At 33.1% G+C, this 24,989-nt stretch overlaps 1 pseudogene; it reads left to right on the forward strand.

The window, feature by feature from the left end:
- Positions 1–3: 3 nt before the first annotated feature.
- The window catches only part of LOC132735775 (ras-related and estrogen-regulated growth inhibitor-like), a 44,910-nt pseudogene continuing 19,924 nt past the window's right edge, over positions 4–24,989 (forward strand).

The following is a 24,989-nucleotide window of genomic DNA, read 5'->3' on the forward strand; positions in this document are numbered from 1 at the left end:
AAATAAACATTTTTTTCTATTTTCACGTAGATTACAGAAAGATAAAAACAACGATTTGAAGCGTTTGAATATCACCTGTACAGAATAGTTAAAGTAACCAACTGAGGTAACGGCTAATTCTAGGAGATTTTAATCTAACCGTTTCTTGTGGGAACTTAGTATGTGGTGTATGAGTAAACGATACGTACAGGTGTTGCAGGACGGTTTTAATCGATTTAGTTTGCATGCTGTATGAAATTATCATATTATAAAACGCTTTGTGGATATTTTTTTTCCAAAAAAATAAACGCGTAGATTAAATTTGGAAATAATTGATTATCCGTCAAAGAAAAGTGAAAAGAATGATGGATTATATATTTGTGCGAGTGTGACTGTAATAATATTAACTACAGCTTTCAAGTTCAATAATTAATGAGCCATGATCATGTACACATCATCAAACATGTTCAGTTGTCAATAATTATATGAAGAATCATAGCGTTCCTGGAAATATTTGGAATATGAATGGAACAAAGCCGCCTGTTCAAAGTGGAAAATCATTAGTCAATGGACAAAGACCGAGGACGCCGAATCAAGAGCGTGATTTTAGTTGCTGTAGAATTGTCATTCTCGGCAATTCTGGTGTTGGTAAAACCGGTAGGTATATCTGTTGTATTTCACCTTAAAACAATGTTTTAGATAAAGATAAACAATGTTTTAGTTAAAACAATGTAACTAAACACCGGTAGTAATAGAATGCGAAATGGACTCCATTTCGCGAAATGAACTTTTCGACTACGAAATGGACATTTGTCTCTTTAATTTTGGTTTAAGTGTACTATTTAATATCATTTTTAATAATGAACAAGTGATATATGACATAAAATTATTATTTAAACAATTTTGTTTATATTTTTTTCATTATTTATGCTTGTACATTTGAAAATAATCGTATAATAATGCCACATAGTTCAGTGTTTTATACATGGTCTTTCAAATAGAAAGATTCTGTTTTATATTATATCATATGTTTAACCTGGGACAAAAATATTTTTGTCGTCCCAGAATAAACGTTAGTGAATAGAAAAGATACCCTTTGTGACATGTCAGTTACACAATAATTTGTAAAGCAAATGTCCATTCCGTAAGCGAAAACTCCATTTCATGGCCGAAAAACTCCATTTCGTAGAGGCCAGATTATTTTCAGAAATATGACTATAAAATAGGAAAATAGTAATTTTAATTGGTTCAATCTGTAGTTTTATGTCATATGTTAAACATAAATTAATAAAAATAATATTACTCATCATGGTTAAACAAACAAATGTCCATTTCGTAGGCGGTAAGTTCATTTCGCGAAATGGAGTCCATTTCGCATTCTATTACAACCCCTATACCCTACCCTTTAAATACTGCTGTGGATAGCGGGGGAAATACGTCAAGCTTTTCAGAATCATTGATTCCAGCACATACAGTGTTGATGATTGAATAACGCTTTTGCCGGTGCCAAGGGGTGTGACCTATGTCATGAATTAATTCAATCAATCCGTGTCTACAATGACATATTTTTTGTGTTTTTCTTTTATCTTTTTTTATTTTGTGATCTCCTCTTTTCTATATTTTACTAACCATCTGTCCCACAATGCCTTGTATTTATTTTTGCCCACAAAAGTCAAAAGTCTATGTCAGTGCCTTTATGTAAGAATACATTTATAGGCGTCACAATTCCCTTTTACATGATTGTTATTTTGTGTTTTCCTGGTAACATGGTTAGACTAGGTTGCCTTAACAGGTAGCATTTTTTTTTGTAATTTTTGAGGCTATATTTTTCCGCCTTTCGGAGGAGTAAACTGTTTTTAATGGGTTTTTTCTCAATAATTTCAATATAACATAGAGTATAAAAACCGGACAATTATTATTTATTCATATATTTTAAAGATATATTTTAATGATTCTTTTTCTCACATTTCTAACATTCTGGGGTAAGAATCAAAATGGAATGCTATCCGCTCAACCAGATGATATGCAGAAATACAGCAGTTTTTCTATCTAAGCAAAAAGCCTGCATGTGATTCCTTAAGTGACGCCATGTACCACGAAGTTTGAACATTCTCAGAATCTTAACAAAAACATATAAATAATTTAATAAAAGAAACACACCATTCTTCATAATTCTTAAATTAGTATTTTAAACAACATCTTTTTACGACTATGTATACAAGATTTATCATCATCTGTTTCCTTCTCTCTTATCATTCAACTAGAATTAGGACACAGAATTAAGTTCATAAAGTAATATTTAAAATATTTAATTGTTCTACTAAAATGCAATACATCATTCACTTCTTGTAAACGATAAGTGATCTAATAAACAATCTTTAATTGGATTCTTTAGATTTATTTATCTTACGAAAGCACCTGCAAAAGTTAATTAATTCAATAACATGTGAGTATTTAAACAAATGAGCCGTGTCACGACAAAACCAACATAGTGCGTTTGCGACCAGCATGGATCCAGACCAGCCTGCGCACCCGCGCAGTCTGATCAGGATCCATGCTGTTCGCTACCAGTTTCTCTACTTGTAATAGGGTTGGTAAGCGAACAGCATGGATCCTGATCAGACTGCGCGGATGCGTAGGCTGGTCTGGATCCATGCTGGTCGCAAACCCATTATGTTGGTTTTGTCATGACACGGCTCAAATAGACAATAAAACAGGTGTGTGAAGTTGGCTTGTACATTGTACATCGTAGTTCAGCTAGTAATTCGCCAATATTTGAATTACTAGCTAGTAGATCGGTATTCAGCGTGTAGTTCGAAACAAACAAACTAACATACATAATATTTGAATTACTAGCTAGTAGTTGGGTATTCAGCGTGTAGTTCGGACCAAATACACCAGCATACACAATATTTGAATTACTAGCTAGTAGATCGGTATCATGCGTGTAGTTCGGACCAGACACACTAACATACATAATATTTGAATTACTAGCTAGTAGATGGGTATTCAGCGTGTAGTTCGAAACAAACAAACTAACATACACAATATTTGAATTACTAGCTAGTAGATCGGTATTCAGCGTGTAGTTCGAAACAAACAAACTAACATACATAATATTTGAATTACTAGCTTAGTAGTTGGGTATTCAGCGTGTAGTTCGGACCAAATACACCAGCATACACAATATTTGAATTACTAGCTAGTAGATCGGTATCATGCGTGTAGTTCGGACCAGACACATTAACATACATAATATTTGAATTACTAGCTAGTAGATGGGTATTCAGCGTGCAGTTCGGAACAAACTAACTAGCATACACAATATTTGAATTACTAGCTAGTAGATCGGTATTCAGCGTGTAGTTCGAAACAAACAAACTAACATACATAATATTTGAATTACTAGCTAGTAGATCGGTATTCAGCGTGTCGTTCGGAACAAATACACCAGCATACACAATATTTGAATTACTAGCTAGTAGTTGGGTATTCAGCGTGTAGTTCGGACCAGACACACTAACATACATAATATTTGAATTACTAGATAGTAGATGGGTATTCAGCGTGTAGTTCGGAACAAACCCACTAGCATACACAATATTTGAATTACTAGCTAGTAGATCGGTATTCAGCGTGTAGTTCGAAATAAACAAACTAAGATACATACTATTTGAATTACTAGCTAGTAGTTGGGTATACAGCGTGTAGTTCGAAACAAACACACTAACATACACAATATTTGAATTACTAGCTAGTAGTTGGGTATTCAGCGTGTAGTTCGGAACAAACACACTAAGATACATAATATTGAATTACAAGCTGTTAGTTGGGTATTCAGCGTGTAGTTCGGAACAAACACACTAAGATACATAATATTTGAATTACTAGCTAGAAGATAGGTATTCAGCGTGTAGTTCGGACCAGACACACTAACATACATAATATTTGAATTAATAGCTAGTAGATGGGTATTCAGCGTGTAGTTCGGACCAAATATACCATCATACACAATATTTGAATTACTAGCTAGTAGATGGGTATTCAGCGTGTAGTTCATACCAAATACACCATCATACACAATATTTGAATTACTAGCTAGTAGATCGGTATTCAGCGTGTAGTTCGGAACAAACACACTAACATACATAATATTTGAATTACTAGCTTGTAGTTGGGTATTCAGTGTGTAGTTCGGACCAGACACACTAACATACATAATATTTGAATTACTAGCTTGTAGTTGGGTATTCATCGTGTAGTTCGGAACAAATACACTTACATACATAATATTTCAATTACTAGCTAGTAGTTTGGTATTCAGCGTGTAATTCGAAACAAACACACTAAGATACATAATATTTGAATTACTAGCTAGAAGTTGGGTATACAGCGTGTAGTTCGAAACAAACACACTAACAAACACAATATTTGAATTACTAGCTAGTAGTTGGGTATTCAGCGTGTAGTTCGGAACAAACACACTAAGATACATAATATTGAATTACAAGCTGTTAGTTGGGTATTCAGCGTGTAGTTCGGAACAAACACACTAAGATACATAATATTTGAATTTCTAGCTAGAAGATGGGTATTCAGCGTGTAGTTCGGAACAAATACACTTACATACATTATATTTGAATTGCTAGCTAGTAGTTGGGTATTCAGCGTGTAGTTCGGACCAAATACACCAGCATACAAAATATTTGAATTACTATCTAGTAGATCGGTATAAAGCGTGTAGTTCGGAAAAAATAAACTAACATACATAATATTTGAATTACTAGCTAGTAGTTGTGTATTCAGCGTGTAGTTCGGACCAAACACACCAGCATACACAATATTTGAATTACTAGCTAGTAGATCGGTATTAAGCGTGTAGGAACAAATACGCCAGCATTCATACTATTTGAATTACAAGCTAGTAGTTTGGTATTCATCTTGTAGTTCGGACCAAATACATAAGCGTTTTTTTTGCAAAATCGTTTAATAAAACACTTTTGGCTTAAAAAATCTTATTTTTTATTATCTAAATGTATCTCTATGAGTTTTATACAATAGTCTCTATTTAGCAATATGACCGCTATAAATCAATAAATATTTAATTCTGAAACATTTTTGAAAAGTGTCATTTTCACCAAATTGAAAATGAGTGCATTAATCAGTCCGTTTCTTCTACTTATTGGAAAATCATTAGGCATGACTGTACATGAGCGACAGACAATACAACAAAACACACATTGTTGGTAATGTTTAGATGGGATTAAGATATAGAGGATTTTGAATGAGTGTAGTTTAATACTAAATTTATTGAACGAGTTGAATAAAATCATATTATGCAATCCTCTGTTGAGCATAATATTGTTTTATTCAACGAGTTCAATAAATTTAGTAATGAATCAACACGAATATAATATTTTATTTATCACATTTATAAAATAAGAACAGTAAACTGTTAAAAAGAGTATTTTTTCAATGACGCGGCGATAGTGTAACGCTAACATTAGCTACTGATAGATTGCTTGAAATTATGCAACACAAAAACCCAGAAACACTTAGGGCAGTTCAAAACATTACATCGATTATAAAACATAACAAAACTAAATTTGAAATTTAGGTTCTGGATCCTGGGTCCCGACGGTCTGCAGATATAATCGCGAACATTTTGGCTCATGTGCAGTAAACTATAATTGTAAGACTTGTTTGTAAATATTTCTCTGAAAATAAAAGATTATTACATGTTCTTAAAAAATCTAACCAGTCTATTTCCCAACAGCATTTAAACACAATACCGCGTAGTCGTCTGATGACATCTCCAATATTTCGAGAAGACACAATTTGTAGGGAATGTAACATTAATGCGGTTGATAATCACTTTTTGATAGGTTCTTAATATATAGATTAACGTACTCAATATATTCCTAGATACTAATGATATTGGCCCAAATTGACAACAATTCAAATTTTCAGATGGCTTGTAATAAAAAGTAAAATTTTGGTGAATATGGCTATGACTTTTATCGTTAACTGACGTTAGACGAAGCAAGTCGCATAATTATATTTACTTATTTACATTGTATATGTATTATTTTCAATAGTCGTTTTTAGCTCGACTATACGAAGTATATGGAGAGCTGTCCTACTCGCCCCGGCGTCGGCGTCGGCGTCCGCGTCCGCGTCCAGATTTTAGATTAAAGTTTTGGTGCAGTAAAATATTTTTCACTATAACTTTGTCATTTCTTAAGGTATCAACTTCAAACTTCAACCATATGTTCCTTATCATCAACCACATCTTATGTGACAAGGTTCATAACTCTAGCACCAATATTTTCAGATTTATCTCCCCTTGAACTTAGAATTTTCCTTAAAAAATACTATTTTTTACTGATACTTCTTTATTTCTTAAGGGATCAACCTCATACTTCAAATTTATGTACCTTATCATCATTCCTATCTTATGTGACAAGGTTCATAACTCTAGCACCAATATTTTCAGATTTATCTCCCCTTGAACTTAGAATTTTCCTCAAAAAATATTATTTCTTACGGTTTCTTCTTTATTTCTTAAGGGATCAACTTCATACTTCAAATATATTTACGTTATCATCATCCCCATCTTATATGACAAGGTTCATAACTCTAGCACCAATATTTACAGATTTATCTCCCTTTGAACTTAGAATTTTCCATACAAAATATTATTTTTACTGTAACTTATTTATTTCTAAAGGGATCAACTTCATACTTCAAATATATTTACGTTATCATTATCCACATCTTATGTGACAAGGTTCATAACTCTAGCACCAATATTGCAAGAATTATCTCCCCATAAACTTAGATTTATTTACTAGAAAAATGTTATTTTTTATTTTAACTTTTTTATTTTAAAAGGTATCTACCTCAAACTTCAAATACTTATTCCTTATCATCAATTACATTTTATGTGACAATGTTCATAACTCTTGAAGCAATTTTTACAGATTTATCTCTCTTTGATTTTCTTTAAGGTGACAACGGAGTCAATTATCACTGAAAATACCTAAAATGAGATTTTTTGCTTAGTATATTTATCAACCTTTTCTGAACACATTCGTGATTTAATTTTGGAAGCAGTTAGTCCAAAAAATGTGTTTTTAAACGTTTTAAAACGGTACCTGTACTATTTTTATCTGCTATCGCGTAACCTGTCAATTATCGATAACGCTCCGCCCCCTGTTGAGGCATCAATGAGGGAAATCGGTAGTTCCATATATGCGTGAATTACCGGTCCATACTGGTCCATACTACTCGTAATTCATGTATCGTACAAATACCGTACATCTTTTATGAATATCGTCTACCTTTTATTTAGCCTTTTTTATAAAATAAGAAATTGTCGGCCAATGTACGTAACATAATGTATGAAACATAAATAATTAAGCATAGCGACAAATCGCACGACCACGGGGTTGATTAAAAATATAGTTGCTAAAATATCCATAATGTGTGAAAATAATTTGTCTGTCCCGTTAATCTGATAGATATTACATTGAGTTTATGGACTTTTGTACGGATTCAAGGGCTTGCTTTACATTCAACCTCGTTTTCTAACAATGTCAAGTAAAAAAACAACAAAAACCAAAAACAGACAACATTTTTTATGTGAACGCCTATATGACTTGTGGTAAGGTCTCTCTGACAAATTTCTAAACCATTTTAGGTTGTCTAAGGATGATTATTTCTCTATGAATCAATAAAAAAAGATAATAAAATAAATTATCAGTGAATGCTTTGAATAAATTGTTCGCTAGTAAATCGAACACAGTACTGATAAACCTGGGAGAAAGTTTGGAATTTATTGTATATCCCAGTAGAAACTGGATCTCTATGCCGTGCATAGATGATTTTCATGATAATAGAAGTCAAGAAGGTCAGATCAAAATGATCGAGTGATACCTTTTATTTCTATTAAAATATGTGAAACATTTATATCAATTTGGAGGAAAAAAATATATAAAATCCCGTTCTTATTTGTACATCTACCACGGACTTTAAAAGACTGTCAGAAGCTCAGTTTTTTTTGTTATTTTAATTTATATTTTAACGGAATTTCATACACGAGTACACAGATAGAGTGACACTGGTATAATATAATAATAATGCTGATGATAATAATAATAAACTTCAAATGTGAAACAATTTAAATACCCCCGCTAGCGGTGCACAAATACGTCCTATTTCCCCCCACCGAGTGCCTCAAATTTTACCGAAAGTCACGTGACATGTGCAACCGATACCAGACTGACGGTAAATCACGTAAAGATTTGAAGAAATTTCTGTTTATAAAACTGATATTAATCAGCAACTTTTTTAATTGGTCAGATGTCACTGGATCATAAAATGTTTGTTAGAGTATGTTACCGCAACTTGTGACCCTCTCTGGTGCGATATTTGTGTATTATGTAATTATTTAGCGTGAAACGTAGGGGTCCGAGAGAGAACAGCCGATTTATGACACTTCGTTTGATGCGGGTCGGACTAACTTTGAATCGGCATAACTTTTTTAATAATCAAGCAATTAACATGCGGTTTAAAGCACATGAAAGGGAATTCATTTACGGAGGGAACCGTGTCAGGGATTTTTGTTTGCTTAATCAGCGACTTAATTATCTTTAATTACGTAATATGTATGGTGAAAAAAGTCGCATAAAATGTTTGACGTTACGTAATATTTTTTTGAGAAAAGATAGAAAAAATTTGAGACACGGTTCCCCAGATATTATAAGTATGTTTATTTTCCAAAAGTTTGATGACAAAAAAATAAAAAATGACTTTGATATGACGATTTAAAATTTTAGGATTTTTATTAAAAGTCAATCATTTACAAATGCATTTTTTTCAAATATGTTATTTTTTATGATGATCAACGACATTTAATGCACAAAGATTAAATAAATAACAATTATTACTAAAATAAGTTGGTTTAAATGACATTTATGTGATTACCACGGAAAGTGTCTGTTGTCACCTTAAGAAATATAAGAACTTCTTTATTTTTTAAGGTATCTACTTCAAACTTCAAATATATATTTCTTATCATTACACAAATGTTGTGTGGCAAGGTCAATAACTCTAGCATGACTATTTCTAGAATTATTCCCCTTGATCTTGGAATTTATGTTAACAAATGTTATTTTTTTACTATAACTTAATACATAATTATACATAATTGATTTATTCTTTCATAGTTTTGTCCTCCTTACTGCGTCCAGTATTTTATTAGTCGAGCTTTGCTGTCTCCTGTGACAGCTCTTGTTTATACTTTTCTGCATATGCTTTTGATTATGTTCACTTGCATGCCATGTCAATATGTTCAAATAAGTTTTTTGAGTAAAGTTATGTTCTGTAATAACATGATATAAAAATAAAAACTTTTGTCTTGGCTTAAATAAATTCGAACATTCGAACTAGCTAGTAATTCAAATAATTATTATGTATGCTGGCGTATTTGTTCCGAACTACAAGCTGAAAACCCAACTACTAGCTAGTAATTCAAATATTATGAATGTTAGTGTGTTTCTTTCGAACTACACGCTGAATACCGATCTACTAGCTAGTAATTCAAATATTATGTATGCCGGTGTATTTGGTCCTAACTACACGCTGAATACCCAACTACTACCTAGTAATTCAAATATTATGTATGTAAGTGTACTTGTTCCGACCTACACGCTAAATACCCAACTACAAGCTAGTAATTCAAATATAATGTATGTTAGTGTGGTTGTTCCGAACTACACGCTGAATACCGATCTACTAGCTAGTAATTCAAATATTTTATATGCTGGTGCATTTGGTCCGAACTACACGCTGAATACCCAACTACTAGCTAGTAATTCAAACATTATGTATGTTAGTTTGTTTGTTTCGAACTACACGCTGAATACCGATCTACTAGCTTGTAATTTAAATATTGTGTATGCTGGTGCATTTGGTCCGAACTACACGCTGAATACCCAACTACAAGCTAGTAATTCAAATATAATGTATGTTCGTTTGTTTGTTTCGAACTACACGCTGAATACCGATCTACTAGCTAGTAATTCAAATATTGTGTATGCTGGTGTTTTTGGTCCGAACTACACACTGAATACCCATCTACTAGCTAGTAATTCAAATATTATGAATGTTAGTGTGTTTGTTCCTAACTACACGCTGAATACCCAACTACTAGCTAGTAATTGAAATATTATGTATGTAAGTGCATTTGTTCCGAACTACACGCTGAATACCCTTCTACTAGCTAGTAATTCAAATATTGTGTATGTTAGTGTCTGGTCCGAACTACACGCTGAATACCATACTAGCTAGTAATTCAAATATTGTGTATGCTGGTGTATTTGTCCCGAACTACACGCTGAATACCCATCTACTAGCTAGTAATTCAAATATTGTGTATGCTGGTGTATTTGGTCCGAACTACACGCTGAATACCCAACTACTAGCTAGTAATTCAGATATTATGTATGTTAGTTTGTTTGTTCCAAACTACACGCTGAATACCCATCTGCTAGCTAGTAATTCAAATATTGTGTCTGATGGTGTATTTGGTCTGAACTACACGCTAAATACCGATATACTAGCTAGTAATTCAAATATTGTGTATGCCGGTGTATTTGGTCTGAACTACACGCTGAGTACCCATCTACTAGCTAGTAATTCAAATATTATGTATGCTAGTGGGTTTGTTCCGAACTACACGCTGAATACCCATCTACTAGCTAGTAATTCAAATATTATGTATGTTAGTGTGCCTAGTCCGAACTACACGCTGAATACCCATCTACTAGCTAGTAATTCAAATATTGTGTATGCTGGTGTATTTGTTCCGAACTACACGCTGAATACCGATCTACTAGCTAGTTATTCAAATATTGTGTATGCTGGTGTATTTTGTCCGAACTACACGCTGAAAACCCAACTACTAGCTAGTAATTCAAATATTATGTATGTTAGTTTGTTTGTTCCGAACTACACGCTGAATACCCATCTACTAGCTAGTAATTCAAATATTGTGTCTGATGGTGTATTTGGTCTGAACTACACGCTAAATACCGATATACTAGCTAGTAATTCAAATATTGTGTATGCCGGTGTATTTTGTCTGAACTACACGCTGAGTACCCATCTACTAGCTAGTAATTCAAATATTATGTATGCTAGTGGGTTTGTTCCGAACTACACGCTGAATACCCATCTACTAGCTAGTAATTCAAATATTATGTATGTTAGTGTGCCTAGTCCGAACTACACGCTGAATACTCATCTACTAGCTAGTAATTCAAATATTGTGTATGCTGGTGAATTTGTTCCGAACTACACGCTGAATACCGATCTACTAGCTAGTTATTCAAATATTGTGTATGCTGGTGTATTTTGTCCGAACTACACGCTGAAAACCCAACTACTAGCTAGTAATTCAAATATTATGTATGTTAGTTTGTTTGTTCCGAACTACACGCTGAATACCCATCTACTAGCTAGTAATTCAAATATTGTGTCTGATGGTGTATTTGGTCTGAACTACACGCTAAATACCGATATACTAGCTAGTAATTCAAATATTGTGTATGCCGGTGTATTTTGTCTGAACTACACGCTGAGTACCCATCTACTAGCTAGTAATTCAAATATTATGTATGCTAGTGGGTTTGTTCCGAACTACACGCTGAATACCCATCTACTAGCTAGTAATTCAAATATTATGTATGTTAGTGTGCCTGGTCCGAACTACACGCTGAATACCCATCTACTAGCTAGTAATTCAAATATTGTGTATGCTGGTGTATTTGTTCCGAACTACACGCTGAATACCGATCTACTAGCTAGTTATTCAAATATTGTGTATGCTGGTGTATTTTGTCCGAACTACACGCTGAAAACCCAACTACTAGCTAGTAATTCAAATATTATGTATGTTAGTGTGTCTGGTCCGAACTACACGCTAAATACCGATCTACTAGCTAGTAATTCAAATATTGTGTATGCTGGTGTATTTGTTCCGAACTACACGCTGAATAATGATCTACTAGCTAGTAATTTAAATATTTTGTATGCTGGTGCATTTGTTCCGAACTACCCGCTGAATACCCATCTACTAGCTAGTAATTCAAATATTATGTATGTTAGTGTGTCTGGTCCGAACTACACGCTGAATTCCGATCTACTAGCTAGTTATTCAAATATTGTGTATCCTGGTGTATTTGTTCCAAACTACACGCTGAATACCGATCTACTAGCTAGTAATTCAAATATTGTGTATGCTGGTGTATTTGGTCCGAACTACACGCTGAATACCCAACTACTAGCTAGTAATTCAAATATTATGTATGTTTGTTTGTTTCGAACTACACGCTGAATACCGATCTACTAGCTAGTAATTCAAATATTGGCGAATTACTAGCTGAACTACGATGTACAATGTACAAGCCAACTTCACATACCTCAATAAAACATTGCTTCCGCTTAGCTATATAAAAATTTTTAATTCAAATCACCAGGTATCAATATAATACCTATTCTTTTCTGCGAACAAACAGATGTTTCAATATATCTTCACCTCATACTGTTTATGTGCTGCTCAAACAAATAACACCGGATGTAACTTACAACCTTCCGGCTTTTGGCGTAAACCATTTTTGTGTAAACAATGTTAAAGTAAATAACACGGTACACGTTTTCTTAATCCAAAACGCAGATTTTTTTGATTTTTTTTTGGCTCATAAGTTTTATTGACATTGAATATGTGTTTTGCATGTGAAAAATGAAGTATAATTTCCGTTTTAAATTGTACATGTTGAATGAGACAAAAGAAAACTGGATTCTTTCATACTTTTACAACATTTGAACATGTTTCATTCACTTTAATAAATAAAATGCTAATTAGTAAAACAACTTGAACTGTATTTAACCTTTGTCATTTCTTTAAAACATTTTTATTGTCAACCAGCTATATTAATTTGCTAACGGGCATCATCTCCGTGTTACAAACATAACACTTTCCGGTAAAACAGTGTCTAAAGATTTACGATACAACCTTTTTCTTCATTGATTTCGAGCAACGGTTACATTTTACTGGGTTAAAACCTTTCCAGCACTAGTATAAAGCAATTTTCAAGGCTGCACACAAAATAACTACAGAAGGAACCCTATAATGCTTTTGTTTTGTTTGTTTGTTTCATTTTACGCCTTTTCCCAACAGTATTTCAGTCATATAGGCGGGTAGTTTCCTAACCATCGTTCCTGGAGAGTTACACCAGTACTAGACTACCCTACTCCGCGCTAATCTACCAAAGCATCTCCCGGGGATCGAACCCACGCCAGAGAGGTAACTGGATTAGAAGTCATCGACTCTAACCCCTCGACCACGGAGGCGGTTAACCCTAATTGCCCTGGAATAAAAAGACTGGAATTAAACTGTTACTAATGATTTAAGTTCTGATATATCAATTACTGAAAAAAATACATACAATGTACCAGAACAGCCCTGCCCACAAAAGAAATCCAAAACACTAATCGAGCACATATAAAACTTTTACATACATATACTAGTATTACAGATTTATGGTCTGTATTTTTTAACAAGAAGGCTTGTATACACTTAATTTATTTCAAAATGTCTGGATAAATTTTAGAAAAATTTTTAAATAAAAAGCTTGCCCAGTTGTGCCATCATCCCATCCATTTAAAAATGATTTTTTTTTTTCTTGGAAAAAAAACCCACTTCCAAATCAACTCTTTATGATAAAGAAATAATTATAAAAATAATAATAAATCTGATCGTTGAAATAACTATAAAGTATAAAAATTAAGAAAAGAGAAAATGCCTTTTCCAGGAATCGAACCAGGGTCTTCACACAGAGGATGTCAACACTCAACCACTACGCTATTACGCTGAACAGTTAAAAATGAGTAATTATTTAGGTGACAAAAGATTTAGGCGATAAATAATAGGCTTTTATATTAAGAATTAACACCCCTATTTGTCAATATTGATGTAAACAGATAATGAAAGAAATAACGAATTTGAGCTGTACCAATTAAACCGATAAATCAAGTAAAAATAAAAATTCTATTTATATTAACAAACTGGGTAACCGAAGTAACTAAAAAAAGCTTAGATTTCCGTAATATTACTTCGTCTGATTCCGCAGTATGACGGAATCGCCCGAATTGTCACGATTGCAACGGAAACCTAGACTGGTTTCCCGTTCCATCATGCACTAACAAATGTAAGCAGGAAACCACCTAACCGGAACAATTTTTCTAAAACAAATGGCCTGTGGCCGCAAGCCAAAAATGTTGGGTTTTGAAACATTACAAAGTGTGCTTGAGTTTAAATTATAAACAAGAAGTAGTTTCCTTCAAATTATTCTAGTATTTTTCCTGATTTAGAGGTATTGTAGTTTACACATACATTTATATTGCAGCATTTATGCCAACGGTGCTCAAAAAGTGTTCCATAAACAAATACCTTGCAGATATCCTTTATGGTTCGAAAATTCTTTGTTCGGTTTGGAGTACTTTTGATGTTCAATCTAACCTTTTTTCTGACACTTTTTTGGTTTAATTTCAACATACCGTCTTGAATGGTACATGTTAAAGATCCTGTATGTTGTAATTTAGTTGTATACCAGACTTAAGTGAAATTTTGTATTTGTACATGTATATAATTATGCTTATAAAACAATTTTCAAACATCGAAGAATATGTAAAATATGTACTGCAAATATTTGTGCACATTATATGTAATCATAAATATATGCATTCATTTCTTATTAAAAAAAAATTGACTGAGACTTTATAGAAACTAAATTTCTAATTACCTCCCTTTATTTACATGAAATGTTAAATTCGGTAATATCTTTATAAATGATGCTTTTTGGAACTAACAATATAGATAAATCTACGGTGGCACAAAGGTGACATGTGTGTGTTTTTATTTATCTCGTGGCCACGAGATACTATGTCGTGGCCACGAGTTACTAAACCGTCGCCACGAGATAGCTAAGTCGTGGCCACGAGATACTATGTCGTGGCCACGAGTTACTAAGTCGTGGCCACGAGATACAATGTCGTGGCCACGAGTTAGTAAGTCGTGGCCACGAGATAGCTAAGTCGTGGCCACGAGTTACTATGTCGTGGCCACGAGTTTCTAAGTCGTGGCCAAGAGACAGCTAAGTCGTGGCCACGAGATAGCTAAGTCGTGGCCACGAGATAGCTAAGTCGTAGCCACGAGTTACTAAGTCGTGGCCACGAGATAGCTAAGTCGTGGCCACGAGATACTATGTCGTAGCCACGAGTTACTAAGTCGTGGCCAAGAGATAGCTAAGTCGTGGCCACGAGATAATTAACCAATCAGAATACACTATATATATATTATGAATTTTTTAAACTTAACAACTTACTTTTACATGCAACATTAATCTTTGAAAATACTGAAGATATTCACTTTGAACTTGTCTTAAAGATCATATTAGAAAGTCACCTTCCAAGGCCCATCAGACGTTAATTTTGACTAAAGATCTTTGCTGGGCAAGACGTGTGTGATCGAATTGGTCAGTTTGCACGAACTACGGCCCATTTACCTTGTTTATACGATAACATGAGAAGGAATAAGTTCTGGTTTATTTTATTTGTAAGGGACATTGCCCATGGACAGTAAATAGCCTATAAGGTAAAATCCTTGTCTGATGAATAATTTAGAAATAATGCCATGGTTAATGTAATCCAGAAAGATCATTGCACCTGATCAGTAGATGACAGCTAATAATTTCGAGGTCATTGGGTAAAAAATCTGGGTCACAGTGACGCTAAATGTAAAATTATTGACAAGTCAATAAGTTGTATAAATGGCACTTTTACAGGCTGGTGAAGAAGGGGCATCCTTGTACTATAGCACATGTCTAGTTAATTAGGGAAATTCACATAAATGGTGTAATCTGATTGGTTATTTATCTCGTGGCCACGACTTAGCTATCTCGTTGCCACGACTTAGTAACTCGTGGCCACGACATAGTATCTCGTGGCCATGTCTTAGCTATCTCGTGGCCACGACTTAGTAACTCGTGGCCACGACATAGTATCTCGTATCTAATAATTCGCTTGTTGAATAAAATCTAGTAATTATTATTAATAACTTGTTTTGCTGTAAATCCTGGTGTTTAATTTGTGTAGATGTTAAGGTATGTGTTTTGATAAAGGTTATTATATCTAGGGCGAAAAGGTGTATTAATTACGAACATATTTTACAGAGGAACATTTTTGTTTAGTTTCATTTGACTTATATTGCTTTTAAAAGATGTTAAAACCAACATCCCGCTTCTCTTGTTCTATTAAATTTGATAAGTTACAGACATGAAGTAGCTGAATTAAGCTAATTTAGAATTTAATTGCTTTATAATTGGTATTGGTGAAAATATAAATACCAGAAATTAGATACTGTAGAGTGCTTATATTTTACAACAAAATATTTTACATTTAACCATGATTCCTTTCAGTTTTTCAGGGGTTTTTGGGTTTTTTTTTGGTTTTTTCCCCAATATATTCCACAATAACAATAAACAACTCGTATGGCTCAAGGAAATTTTTGTAAATATCCATCGGAAATAACCTTCAGGGCAGTCTTTCTATTTTAGGCAGATATATATTTTATCCAAAACTTCTTTCTTATATCAACTGTTGTCAAGCACCATTATTATCGTCAATCTTAAAATTTATAGTCAATAAAGCTCAACTTAACATTGAAGGAATGAGCTTAATGTCACTATATGGTTTAACTATATGATGATATATGCCATGAAATAATAATGTAAGGTACAGTAGTGTTTGATGATATATGCCATGTAACACCGCACTTTGGGGTCAAACGCACTTTGGGGTCCAACCCCAAAGTGCGTTACGTACTTTGGGGTCCGACCCCAGAGTGCGTTACGCACTTTGGGGTTCAATTTCGACCCCAAAGTGCGTTAAACAGGTACATATGCATTTTTTTACATCAGGCAAACGACCGCACTTTGGGGTCGGAGAAAATTTATGTTCATTATGTTTTAAATATGGTAAACAATGGTAAACAAAAATCAAGGTATTAAGGTGACAACAGACACTTTCCGTGGTAATCACATAAATGTCATTTAAACCAACTTATTTTAGTAATAATTGTTATTTATTTAATCTTTGTGCATTAAATGTCGTTGATCATCATAAAAAATAACATATTTGAAAAAAATGCATTTGTAAATGATTGACTTTTAATAAAAATCCTAAAATTTTAAATCGTCATATCAAAGTCATTTTTTATTTTTTTGTCATCAAACTTTTGGAAAATAAACATACTTATAATATCTGGGGAACCGTGTCTCAAATTTTTTCTATCTTTTCTCAAAAAAATATTACGTAACGTCAAACATTTTATGCGACTTTTTTCACCATACATATTACGTAATTAAAGATAATTAAGTCGCTGATTAAGCAAACAAAAATCCCTGACACGGTTCCCTCCGTAAATGAATTCCCTTTCATGTGCTTTAAACCGCATGTTAATTGCTTGATTATTAAAAAAGTTATGCCGATTCAAAGTTAGTCCGACCCGCATCAAACGAAGTGTCATAAATCGGCTGTTCTCTCTCGGACCCCTACGTTTCACGCTAAATAATTACATAATACACAAATATCGCACCAGAGAGGGTCACAAGTTGCGGTAACATACTCTAACAACATTTTATGATCCAGTGACATCTGACCAATTAAAAAGTTGCTGATTAATATCAGTTTATAACAGAAATTTCTTCAAATCTTTACGTGATTTACCGTCAGTCTGGTATCGGTTGCACATGTCACGTGACTTTCGGTAAAATTTGAGGCACTCGGTGGGGGGAAATAGGACGTATTTGTGCACCGCTAGCGGGGTATTTAAATTGTTTCACATTTGAAGTTTATTATTATTATCATCAGCATTATTATTATATTATACCAGTGTCACTCTATCTGTGTACTCGTGTATGAAATTCCGTTAAAATATAAATTAAAATAACAAAAAAACTGAGCTTCTGACAGTCTTTTAAAGTCCGTGGTAGATGTACAAATAAGAACGGGATTTTATATATTTTTTCCTCCAAATTGATATAAATGTTTCACATATTTTAATAGAAATAAAAGGTATCACTCGATCATTTTGATCTGACCTTCTTGACTTCTATTATCATGAAAATCATCTATGCACGGCATAGAGATCCAGTTTCTACTGGGATATACAATAAATTCCAAACTTTCTCCCAGGTTTATCAGTACTGTGTTCGATTTACTAGCGAACAATTTATTCAAAGCATTCACTGATAATTTATTTTATTATCTTTTTTTATTGATTCATAGAGAAATAATCATCCTTAGACAACCTAAAATGGTTTAGAAATTTGTCAGAGAGACCTTACCACAAGTCATATAGGCGTTCACATAAAAAATGTTGTCTGTTTTTGGTTTTTGTTGTTGTTTTACTTGACATTGTTAGAAAACGAGGTTGAATGTAAAGCAAGCCCTTGAATCCGTACAAAAGTCCATAAACTCAATGTAATATCTATCAGATTAACGGGACAGACAAATTATTTTCACACATTATGGATATTTTAGCAACTATATTTTTAATCAACCCCGTGGTCGTGCGATTTGTCGCTATGCTTAATTATTTATGTTTCATACATTATGTTACGTACATTGGCCGACAATTTCTTATTTTATAAAAAAGGCTAAATAAAAGGTAGACGATATTCATAAAAGATGTACGGTATTTGTACGATACATGAATTACGAGTAGTATGGACCAGTATGGACCGGTAATTCACGCATATATGGAACTACCGATTTCCCTCATTGATGCCTCAACAGGGGGCGGAGCGTTATCGATAATTGACAGGTTACGCGATAGCAGATAAAAATAGTACAGGTACCGTTTTAAAACGTTTAAAAACACATTTTTTGGACTAACTGCTTCCAAAATTAAATCACGAATGTGTTCAGAAAAGGTTGATAAATATACTAAGCAAAAAATCTCATTTTAGGTATTTTCAGTGATAATTGACTCCGTTGTCACCTTAAATAGACACAAAACATGTGCTCTGAATCAATAGGGATTTAAATGGTCTTGATTAGTAAGTTAAGAACTTTCACTAAATAAATCACCAAATAAAGAATTTGTATCAATTATTAAGCTTAAAATATGTTTTTCTCAACTTTTCCATTTATTTTAAAAGAATGTACACCCTTCATTAACTCCATTGTTTTAAGCTAAATGCATCATTTTCCCGTTTGTTATTTACACATTTTACAGAAATATGATAGTCTTAGCATAGACAAAGGTATAAATTTTGGGTAATCTTAGTAAGACATTTCAGTAAAAAATTTGCATGATAATATGTTAAAATACCCATTTATTTAGCTAACTGTGACACATAAGAAACTTGACAAGGTATAGATGCGGCTTTAATATGTATTTTATATACATGTGTAATTATTGGTTTTTTTTTATTATTATATATTATCATATAAGTGTCTATATGGAAAGGGCTGTTGATTGGTGATCAGTTATTATTCCATGAATATGCACCACTCAACCCAACCCCCTGAGAATAGCGGGGGGATTGACTTTAAACCAAGCCGACCACTGGTAAAATCTTCGCTCTACGGGGATATTCAGATAATAACATTCCTGCCTTATGCCCCGGAACAGTGCAGACACCAAAACACGATTCTATTTTAACCTGCACTCCCCCGGGGCAAGGGAGGTGGTTACAAATGACTGGTGTATTACAATAATGCACAATAAAACATCTAAATAGGTCCTTATATTCCATTGATTTAGAAAAAAAATATATATACATGTATATAAATGTACATGTATATATATACTAAAAAGTATTGTTATCATTTTGATACCTCCAAAAATGAAAATGTTGGTATTTGCAAATGGGGTTTGCAAATGGGGTACTGTAATGTACCGATGGCGAAGTGTTCGAAAATCAAAAGCAAAAAAAAGTTGCAAATGTCACTTTTATGCCACCGTTCAAAAAACTCTAGTACAGAAATTGTGTATTCCTAAAGTTAAAAGATGCTGCGAAAAATATCCCGTTCTGTCAGTCATTTACTTGATAACTTTTGGTGCAATGTTGAGCCCCACTTTAAATATGTTGGGAATGAAATAAAATGCAGTTAATATTTTTTTTCCAAAGAACTATAAATATACTCTATTGCAAGGTTCTGGTGAAATATCAAGTTTTTAGATCAGACTATAAATAGTGATTTTTACAAATATATTATTAAGCTTATCAACAAACTTAAGGGTTTTTGTAAGCTCCGTAACAACCGTTCGCCAGAGGCTTTTTCAATGGATAATCTTTAGAAAGAGCAAACATGAATTTTATAATGTTAAAATAATGGTATCAGAGAAATGTTAGATGTTTGTTACCCGAATAAAGTAGCGATAAATGTGAAATTATTTGTAATAAAAGTTGTCAAAACAATGTAGTATTTGACTGCCATATAAAATACTTATTCACTATAACTGTACTCATCATTGTCAAAAAGCAACAGATGAAAAGGATGGTTCAGGTAATTGGCCAATGTGTATTTTTTGATAATATAAAAGAACATCAAAATAAAAAAGCTTTTAAGAAAAATAAATAAAAGCATAATGGGCCTTTAAAATGTTATTTTTAACCCTCGGGGGGATCGATACCCCACACTGCCCTCTATACCACCAGTGAGAATTTTACATTATTCTGAAGCTCCGCTCTTAATGTGCGACTACCTAAAAAGTTGATATTTTGAGTACTGCCTGTACAGACTACTACTTATTTATATGATTTAAAAAATGGGCCGAAAAAGGTCGGCCGAAACCAGACTTGCGCGGCCAAAAACGACTGGACCGATTCCAAAAATGGGCCGAAATGTGACCAAACCACTGTGCTATTTTTATACTCAACTATGGGCTGTTATGAGATTTGAAGGTTGTTTTGATTGGCTAAAATATGTGAGAAAAACAAAAATAAAATATGTACGAAAAACTACAATAAAATATGAATGCAAAACTCAAAAAATATATATATATGCAAAACTTGAATAAAAATATGTATGCAAAACTTAAATAAAAAAAATGCAAATGTCACTTTTATGCCACCGTTATTTTGTTATATGAACACAATTTTTGGATATTTCAAGTGGTAAAATTTATGAAACTTTTATCACTTAAGCATCATCAAAGTATTGACCGCCATCTTGAACTCCACCTCAAATATTTCAATGTCGCAGATCGAAAATAAGTCAGTATTCAGTATTTAAGCAGAACTCAGATTACACCTTTAGACCTCTGGAACCCAAAGTGCGTTGATATGTAGCATATTAACGCACTTTGGGGTCAATTTTTCGATTTTGACCCCAAAGTGCGTTTGACCCCAAAGTGCGGTGCGAAGTTTAACGCACTTTGGGGTCGGACCCCAAAGTGCGTTTGACCCCAAAGTGCGGTGTTACAATGCCATGAAATAATTATGTAAGGTACAGTAGTGTTTGATGATATATGCCATGAAATAATTATGTAAGGTACAGTAGTGTTTGATGATATATGCCATGGAATAATTATGTAAGGTACAGTAGTGTTTGATGATATATGCCATGAAATAATTATGTAAGGTACAGTAGTGTTTGATTATATATGCCATGAAATAATTATGTAAGGTACAGTAGTGTTTGATGATATATGCCATGAAATAATTATGTAAGGTACAGTAGTGTTTGATGATATATGCCATGAAATAATTATGTAAGGTACAGTAGTGTTTGATGATATATGCCATGAAATAATTATGTAAGGTACAGTAGTGTTTGATGATATATGCCATGAAATAATTATGTAAGGTACAGTAGTGTTTGATGATATATGCCATGGAATAATTATGTAAGGTACAGTAGTGTTTGATGATATATGCCATGAAATAATTATGTAAGGTACAGTAGTGTTTGATGATATATGCCATGAAATAATTATGTAAGGTACAGTAGTGTTTGATGATATATGCCATGAAATATTAATGTAAGGTACAGTAGTGTTTGATGATATATGCCATGAAATAATTATGTAAGGTACAGTAGTGTTTGATGATATATGCCATGAAATAATTATGTAAGGTACAGTAGTGTTTGATGATATATGCCATGAAATAATAATGTAAGGTACAGTAGGGGATGGCTCTCCCACTGCACCAATTACGGGGAATATAAATGGGCAACCTATGTTATTTTAAACATAAGTTTAAAAATGTGAATTTCATTATATTCTAAAAAGAACCCTGTAGAATCGGTACCGGTATGAAGATCGGTTAATTTTCAGTTGAAACTTTTCAGTTCGTGCTAGCTGAAATTTAAATAGTTATAATAATATACAGCTAGATTTTGAGCTACAGTAATAGTTTCCAAGTCTAAGATGGAAGTTCAAAATTTCCTGAAAATGGTTTTCGAACCATGATTTTGACTCGAAATTCAGCCATTCGCAGTTTATATGATAAAGTATGGACATTTACAGAAGGAATGATACTAGTCTGTTGTAAAACATTTTAAATATTATCTGCTATATATTTATATAGATGTAAGTGACGCCGTTACATGTCGCAACGGCGCTAAATGTTGCACTTATTGCTAAATGTCGCGCTATTGCCGCTTAATATCGCAACCGCCGCTAAATGTCTCAAAATATTTTGCCGTTAAATGTCGCAATTATGACGTAAATTGTCGCAATATTTTCCCTTACCTTTAAATGTCATAATACTAATGTTAAATGTCGCAATATCTAAATTCATGTTACACAACTGGTGTAATGTCAATATTAACGTCATATAAGTGATTTGGGGGCTGGCTATTTATCAGATAGGTAAGGATTTGCTGTGATGTACAAAATAATTTGTTGAAATTGAACTCATCTGAGTCGGTATTATAAATTGATGATCATAATTATGCCAAAGAGCCCCTCTGTATTAAAACACATTTGTATACGGTTTTTCATTCAGCAGCCCAGATGTCGTGTATTCGGACTATATGAGATGGATCTAACACACCGAGATGTTTATTCTAGACCGAATGTTTATAATTATTTTGTGTCGGCCTTTCACCTATAAGCATATTTACCTGCGGTTTTATCATATGCTATATTTATTTTGCCACAATCAGATTACAGTTTTACGAATTTCATTGACGGACCATCTCTTTTGCAAAATATCAACCTCGTGTGTCTTTTCTGGAAAATGTTACAGACGTCCAAACTAGCCTGATCGAAATGAAAATGCTACCGTTGTAGACTGCCTATGATGAAAAGTGGCTAACCATTCTTATAGAAAATCAAGCTCGCTTGTTTATCAGACGCCGCGTGTCACAGTGCGCGTGCACGTACTGTACTGAAATGTTTTTTGAAAATTTGCCCATTGTAAACCAATCCAATTTAAACCATTTTCGTCCTGAGTCGACAGATGGATCGGGACATTCCTTTATGTTTCAAAGTTACTAAATATATACAAACAGTTACTCAATGTTAATCGTAATTGAATACCACCAGCTTACTAAATTTTAGTATGAATACACATCTTACGACATTAAACGATCGTGTTGCGACATTAAACGGCAAGGGAAAATCGTGCGACATTTAACCTTACCATGATTTTTGTGACATTTAGCGGTGGTTGTGATATTAAGCAGCAATGATGCGACATTTAGCGGCAAGTGCGGCATTTAGCAGCGCCACAATGTATCTCATAGTTATTAACAATATTCAAACATAATTCGTGGTTTGATGTTAAGTATGACACTGAACACTTTGAATATAATTTACAGGCCTTCTTTTCCTTAAACTCGAAATTCTGCTTATGAACATTTTTGACTTCTATTTTACATTTGTACTTTTTTCAGATGGATTTATATTATAAGTCATATATCTATTTGAGCATGAATCTGTGAGATCTGGCTTTATCATACACAATTTGTTTCCAGTAATAAATCTGACTACGCGGTAAATTACTTCTGACAACGTGAGTGTGTGAAAGTAGCGTTTCTACTAACAGATGCTCGCCCTGTAGAATGTACTGAAATACGGTATTACTTTTTTAAGGTGTATATATATATAATATAATGGACGAACAGTAGTCTGGTTTTACCTAAGACGAGAATTATTTGACGCTTCTATTTGCTTTTAGAATCATTCTTGACTCGGGGTCTGTTTTGCTTGCACCTTATGGACTTAAATCAAACAAAATAGTCTTTTTATAAATGATTTGTTGACTAATGTGTTGTTTTCTGAAACATAATGGAGAATTGTAAAATCTCTTTCTGTATCTTAAAATAAACAAAACACCGTCTTTAAATTTTCTTCACTTGGACTCTTCTAGCAATTTTGATTTCTAAAAATGCTCTTTTTAAACTAGAATTTCATTTCTCAAAAGAACTTTACAGCTTCAGACTGTTGTGGTTACTTTATAAAACATTTATTTTAAAACATACAACAGTTATTCAATGGGTTAAATTGTCTTGATTATATTATATACTACTATGGAACATATTAAACATCGTTAAAATTATCCAAGTTATAAAACATACGAAGGGAGTTTCTGCAAACCTTTCAAAATCGCACAATATGATGGACTTGCGAAAAATATACTCAAATATTCTCACATATCTAGGAAACGTTTATAACCTTTACGATTGTGTTATTAGTATTAAAGAAGCCGATGAACAGTCTTCTTCGAAATTAATGTTGTAAACACGTTATTGTTAAGTCCTTACATTATTAATCAGCAAAATTCAATTTTATTTCTTGCGTCTTGTATTTATATCATATCATTTTACTATATTATTGTTAATATTGTATTGTTTGTTTTGCCATATTTCACATAATATTTTTCTATATGACCGGATACAAAAGATTTTGTCAAATAACTTATAAT

The sequence above is a fragment of the Ruditapes philippinarum genome, unplaced genomic scaffold (assembly GCF_026571515.1).
Source record: "Ruditapes philippinarum isolate M1 unplaced genomic scaffold, ASM2657151v2 ctg3056_1_1_1_1, whole genome shotgun sequence".
Lineage (NCBI taxonomy): Eukaryota > Metazoa > Mollusca > Bivalvia > Venerida > Veneridae > Ruditapes > Ruditapes philippinarum.